The 6,655-nt window shown below is 39.1% G+C and overlaps 1 protein-coding gene across 1 annotated transcript in view; it reads right to left on the minus strand.

The window, feature by feature from the left end:
- Positions 1-1,340, minus strand: part of LOC118559137 (kinesin-like protein KIF20B) — a 125,328-nt gene extending 123,988 nt beyond the window's left edge. The window contains exon 1 of the mRNA XM_036129854.1: positions 1,294-1,340. The gene's annotated coding sequence lies outside the window, so the exon portion shown is untranslated. The remainder of the gene's footprint in view (positions 1-1,293) is intronic.
- Positions 1,341-6,655: the final 5,315 nt, after the last annotated feature.

The following is a 6,655-nucleotide window of genomic DNA, read 5'->3' on the forward strand; positions in this document are numbered from 1 at the left end:
TCAGCTGCAGCTTCTCTGTCATCCTGGATGAACACATCACCTTCCTGCATTTGATCTCATGCTGTCCCTTTAGACGCCATGAAGCGCGGCTAACACCAGGCCTGAATCAGTCACCAGCTGGACGGCAATATTTCACACTCATCATGTAACAGAGGCTGAAGTTGTTAAAATAAATGAAATAATCACTCAGCCAAAGTGGTTCCTGCTTTACACTTTCAGGTCAGAGCCACAGATGTTAGCCTGAAAAGGAAATAGGATCTTACTTTAATCCTGGCTGCAATAAATACCATAAAATCATCTAAAGTCCTCAGCAGTAGCTGCTCTAACTGGACCAGACATCCTGGGTCAGCCACCAGAACCTGAGGACGTTTAAATGTTATTTATAGTTTTAAACCAGAACCTGAGGAAGTTTAAATATTAATTATAGTTTTAAACCACAACCTGAGGACGTTTAAATATTAATTATAGTTTTAAACCACAACCTGAGGACGTTTAAATGTTAATTATAGTTTTAAACCACAACCTGAGGACGATTAAATGTTAATTCTAGTTTTAAACCAGAACCTGAGGACGTTTAAAATGTTAATTCTAGTTTTAAACCAGAACCTGAGGACGATTAAATGTTAATTATAGTTTTAAACCAGAACATGAGGACGTTTAAATGTTAATTATAGTTTTAAACCACAACCTGAGGACGTTTAAATGTTAATAATAGTTTTAAACCACAACCTGAGGACGTTTAAATGTTTATATATTAATCTCTTTCTCTTTTTATACATTTACCCAAATAAACTGTTCAGTATTTATCCTCTTTTTAATCTTAAATCAATGAACGTGAACCATTCAAATTGACAAAGTATCACATAGAGCTATAAAATTAATTTTTAAACAGCCCACACACACAAAATGGTGTATATGAATTATTTTAAATCAAATTTCAATCATGTTTGTTAATCATTCATTAAATTACTGTCTCTCAATAACTCAAAAGCACACTGTTGCTTGTTTTAGCTGATAAAACCAGCTCGCTTAACTATATAGCATTAGTTGGCATATAGTAATAGTACAAATCACATGCAGCAATAGCTCAATTAACACAGATAATTTACACAAAACACAATTTTTTACATCCTCAATTCACTCATATACCTTCATCTGTCTGCAGCTGGTTTTAAACATCGTCTCCAAGCATAACAATATAACAAAGATACTTTCTCCATGAAATCAGTGAGCAATCAGCCAGAACCAGCAGTAGTTAGCATGCTATGCTAAGCGCTAATCATCATTACTCACCGCAGTTTTCACTCGACAAAACACAACAACACGGTGATGTCCCGCAACCAGAAACCCTCCTGGCAGGTGCAGATAATCTCCTAGGATCAATAACTCAAGATATAACACAGTTTTAATCAGTATTTACTTAGTAACTAGTTATATTGACGCCTCCTGTTCTAACTCTCTCTAAACTGCAGTAACGGCATCAGCGCAAAGAGAAAAAAGACAAAAGAAGAAGCGCGTAGAGCTTGTAGTTGTGAATACGCTCCCTGCTGGCAGAAATATGGAACTACAACAGAAACAAACTATTGAATATTACAAATAATACAAAATTAATATTTTACCCTTTTTTTAGATCACAAGGGAAGAGAGGAAAGCTTTTCCAAATATTCCAGCCATCAGCTTTTCTACATCAAAAAGAACATGGAAAAGGAAAGAGTTGCTCTGGGTGAACAAATACTGACGGCATCAGGTAGGACCAGGCAGGGATTTTAGGGCTAAATATTGCCATGTAGAGCTAATATATAGAATATGCAACTAGAGTATATTGCAAAGTGGTAAACCTTGTTTCAGTGTCTAAGCTCTGTTTAGGGAGATGCTACAAAATCTGCTGGCCACGCCCACATTAAGACATTTATGTCATGTGGAATATGAAACGCATGGAAGTGATAAAAGCCGACTATTTGATGACATTTATAGTTACATAGAGACAAAGAAAAAGAAACTTCATGTCCTGTTAAATCCCCAAAGAATGTTTTTTAGCCTGTGGAACAAGCAGTGATCAGGTAATGCTCCACAATAACCACACTAAAATGTTTTCACTTCAATTAGATTTTATTTCTATAGCGCCAGTTCACAACACGTCATCTCAAGGCTCTTTACAAAGTCACATTCAATCAGATCCTAAAAAGTAGCTCTCAGTGTTTCCAGTCCAGAGTGCATGTAGGAGGGAAACATTTGGTACTAAAACGCCTCTCACTGCATGGCAGAAATTGTGGCATTAAGCACATCTGTGGTCAGAAGCTTTGGGCATTACGCCATCCAGTTGAGTCCCAACAGAAACAGTTTATGAAATATGGAACCTGGCAACTTCTCCCCTTCATGATACGCCTTCACTCAAGGCTTTGGATGCAAGCATAGAGACATATGCAGCAGCTTCTTATTATTATTTGATTATTATTCTGCTTCCACACAAACATGAGTGTCAGCCGCATCTTGGCTGAAGGAAGAATGATGAGGGCGCACTGCAACAAGTTTGGAGTTAACACGGTGAAATCTAGCCAGAGTTGAACTAAACTGGAGCATTAGAAGACAAAAGGGCAGCTAGAGAGAGCGACGGCAACGACATAAAGCAACTGGAATCATTCTAGAGCTCCGTATACGCATGAGGTGTTCACTGTCAACATCTGGTTGAAATCACTAAGGTAGTTGAAAAGATGGCCCAGACAAAAAAGAATTTAAAAGGTGCACCAAGAGGTAAAAAGCTATTTATTCAAGGATTCACAGCACACCTTCATAAATATGAAACCATTTACTATTTACATAAACTGCATTTATTTCACATTTCAAACACACATCACTGTCACATTTAACTCTTCCAAAGAATGTCAAGAATCTTCTTCAAAATGAGCAGAGCTTAAAATGTTGGTCTCTATGTAGTAATAAAGATTCTCTGCATATGTAACAAAGGCAGGTTTTTAGGTTGGCCCTGAAGTGTTAAGCTTTACTGTAAATGTCCCAGCAATAGGTTGGATGATGTGGGCAGAGAAAAACAGCGTAGCTGCATCCCTGTTGCCTTGCTGGCCACATCTAGCTTCAGCAGATCATTTGGTTTTCACAAACTCTGTCACACTTCATTGGGATTGTCTGCAAACTGCATTGCTTCATTATAAATATGATCTGGATGTTGACAGATAACAACGATCCTGTAGTTTAACACATAGCAGCAACAGAAAAGGATGGAAGCTTGTTTTCTATGAAGATGTGGTAGTGTGACCTCTGAACATGGAGCTGATCTTAGTGGATGGAACACATGGAACCATAAAGGTGATGTTACCTATTTTCTGCCATTGTAGACTTTGATTCATGGAACAACTGCTCCTTGTGTTCTATGGTAAAAGCAGCCAGAGCCTCCAGTTACAAACTGGCTGAGTAAATGTATTGTTTGCTGCTGATTTTCTGCCGTTTAGTAACTGAATCCTCAGCATGTGGAGCATTTCATGGTGTCATAATGGACGTGTGATCATGCTATATTCAGCTAATCCTCAGCAGGATCTGCAGCATGAAAACAGTAGACGGCTTTCAGATTGTCTGCAGGTAACTAAATGCCAGCTTAGTCAGCTACTAAGTCAGATGAAGGCCTGATTGCTCACTCGCATTAGCATTTGTAATTATTTAGTCATTTGTATACCTGTACCTCAGTACCAATGCTTATTCAGAACGTTGTGAATCTGTGAACTGACTTAGTTTTAGAGCATAAAGTAAAAATACAGGTCTAACAGTCATTGAGGGAAAGCAGATCATCAAGGCTTTTAAAATGAAAAAATAATAATATTACCTTTAATTGGATGTTATTGGATGTACTGTTTTAGTGGAATATGTGAAATAAAGCGATTTGTGTTCACATGTTTTATGTGCCATTGTTATAGATATATCAGTATTTAGAACACACTGTAAAAAGATAATGATGATAATGATGATGTGGTGAGGGAAAATCCCCAGGGATTACTTCAGGAGAGTTTCCTATGAACATATTACTGAGATAACTTCATCAAAGAAGCAGCTGTGACTTTTAAAAGTCATTTCTCTGTGTTCCAAAGGTAGTAAAGTGATTGGCTGTAGAAGTCAGTGTTTGGATGAAGAACATTTACCTCCACAGAAATCTAGAAAACAATACATGTGAAATTCTTTGAGTTCATTTCATTAAGCTTCCCAGTAGCTGAGCTGATGTGGCGGCCATCTTACCTGGGGCTGACTCCCAGATTTTAATCATTTATTGATTTGATAAAAACTCATTTTCTGGAACATAGCTTGACCCGTTCTGTAGTTGTTCAATAACCAAATGTGACGATGAAAAGATAGTATGAAGCCAGCAAAAGCCACCTCCTTGTCCCCTAATGTGTATATTCTGTAAGTTGTTGTGCAGATCCAGGGACACGTGTGGCAGATGGTTCCATGAGCCGTGCCTAGGCTGACAAGAAGATGTCCTGAAAGCTCTGAGGGAATCCAGCTGGAACCGTCTATTGTGTTGTTGGAACCAAAGTTCTGTGGCAGCAAACTATGGAAATGTTCTTCATCATTTCAACATTTTATACTTACCTGTTTCTACTTCAGCTTTTTCTGGACCTTGTTTTATTTTCTGTGTAATTAGTATGTACATAGTGTGGCAATGTAAACCTCAGCAGTTTTGATCAATAGAATTGTAAAGTCACATGTTGATGAGCTTTAAATGTGAAATTCCACATCATATCTTAATGAAATGTGTTGAGTAACATCTGGAGGTGTTCTCCTGTCAAGCTGAATCCAAATTGTCCACTGAACACGTCCTAAAGGTTTACTAGCAACATTGACAGCAAGCTAACATGTGAACTGTGGAGCTGGAATGTTCCAGATGCTGGAAAAGTGCAGAAATCAACGTTCCAGAGCCGTTGTTCAGGAACCAGAAGCTGCTCTCACATCAGTTTTAGTCCAGATGTTTGTGTTGCACTAAAAGCTGAAAAGATGAAAGCCATGAGTTGCTTTTAAAAGCAGAAGCTTCATGTTTCTACTGTGCTGTGTGTGATGTGTTGCCAACAATCAATGAGCTTCATGGAAGGAAAGAACGTCTGAGTCGCTGCTTTGATTTTCTTTTGCAGCTTTTCTCTGACTTCTAACTTCAGCTTTAAGCAACAGTTCTGGTTGCTGCTGAAGCTCAGAAATCTGATCCACACTTGGAGCTTTTACTAAAAGCCATTTTCCATCAATACACACAGAACTGTTAGAGGCTTTTTCTTTGTGCTTAGAAATCAAATGGAGTTGATTCAGATCAAGTCCTGCTGGGTGCGCTCCATTGAGCCCACCTGAACACCACTGGATGGGAGGAGTGAAGATTTCAGAGCTTTCCCTCTAAAGAAGCACAGCTCTTCACAGCTCTGAGAGACATTTTCTTCACAAATCCCAGTCAGTGGCATCTGCAGACCTGATCACATCCAAACATCCCATTTTTCAGGACTCAATCATTTCATCTGTGCAATTGTTCCAGCTGCTGTGGGAAGAATCCAGCTGTGAACATCTGGAGCTTTAATGTGCCGCTTCTCTCCTCCCAAACATCCAGCCTCCACCTGTGGAGAACAGCTGGAAAACAGCTGCAGGTGGAAAGAAGGAGTTTGGACCAAGCTGCCTCCTCTCTGCTCTTTTCTCTGACTCTGACTTTAAATTCACTTTGATGGTTTGAAATGAAATCAGGGTTTCAACCTGGATCTTCAGAACATCCTCAGCTGATGCTGATTTTAACCAGAGACTGTCGACACTCTGCTCGGCAGCACTAAAATAAGGAGAAATAATTCTCTAGGAGCTCTAGTAATAATCTGCATTAGAACAACGGCTCATTTTAGCAGCAGCAGTGTGCTGATATTAAGGACTACAGTTTACTTTGATACTTTGATGGATTTTATCATTATTTGGTGTTAGTTTGTGTTTTTAGTGGATTCTTGGTTTTTATCTTGTTTTTCTGTTTCTGTCTTGATGCCATAATTCCACCAAAGCATCAACTAATTGTTGTTTAGTGTTAAAGGGCTAAAAATGGTTAAAGTGCAGATTGTCATGTGATCAGCAGCTCCTTGCAGCTACTGAGCCTCTGACCTGCTGTGGAAGCAGAAAGGATGGACTTAGTTTTTCACTCACTGCTTCAGGGTTCTGCTTCTGGTTCTGTTCACTAAATAATGACCCAATGGAATCTGTGCTGCTGTTGTATTTCCCTCATTTTAAGAGCTGCTGAGGAACAGATGATCTTTTATTCATGTCCTGATAAATGAAAGCTTAGAATTGACTGTGGTTCTGCTCACTTTTTACCATCACTGACATGTTTGGATCATTTAAAAACGCAGCAAATGGGTTTAATAATCAGACATCATGCAGTTTATCTTTTTTCCAGCAGAGGGAGACAAATCTCCAGCAATGAAGAGTCCAGTTGGTTCCCAGTTAAAGCAGGTTGTTGGTTCCATCAGAGCTGAACAGACAGCTGGATCAGCAGAACAACAATGAAGCCATTTAAACAGCAGCAGAGTGTTTGTGTTCACACTGGGAGTCATGAGAAGGCTTCATGTCTTCAGACGTCAGCAGGTGAACTTTCCTCTGACTCCCACTCAGCCAGACCAGTCTGAGCAGTTCCTGCAGCAGGAAG

This window comes from Fundulus heteroclitus, unplaced genomic scaffold (assembly GCF_011125445.2).
Source record: "Fundulus heteroclitus isolate FHET01 unplaced genomic scaffold, MU-UCD_Fhet_4.1 scaffold_238, whole genome shotgun sequence".
NCBI lineage: Eukaryota > Metazoa > Chordata > Actinopteri > Cyprinodontiformes > Fundulidae > Fundulus > Fundulus heteroclitus.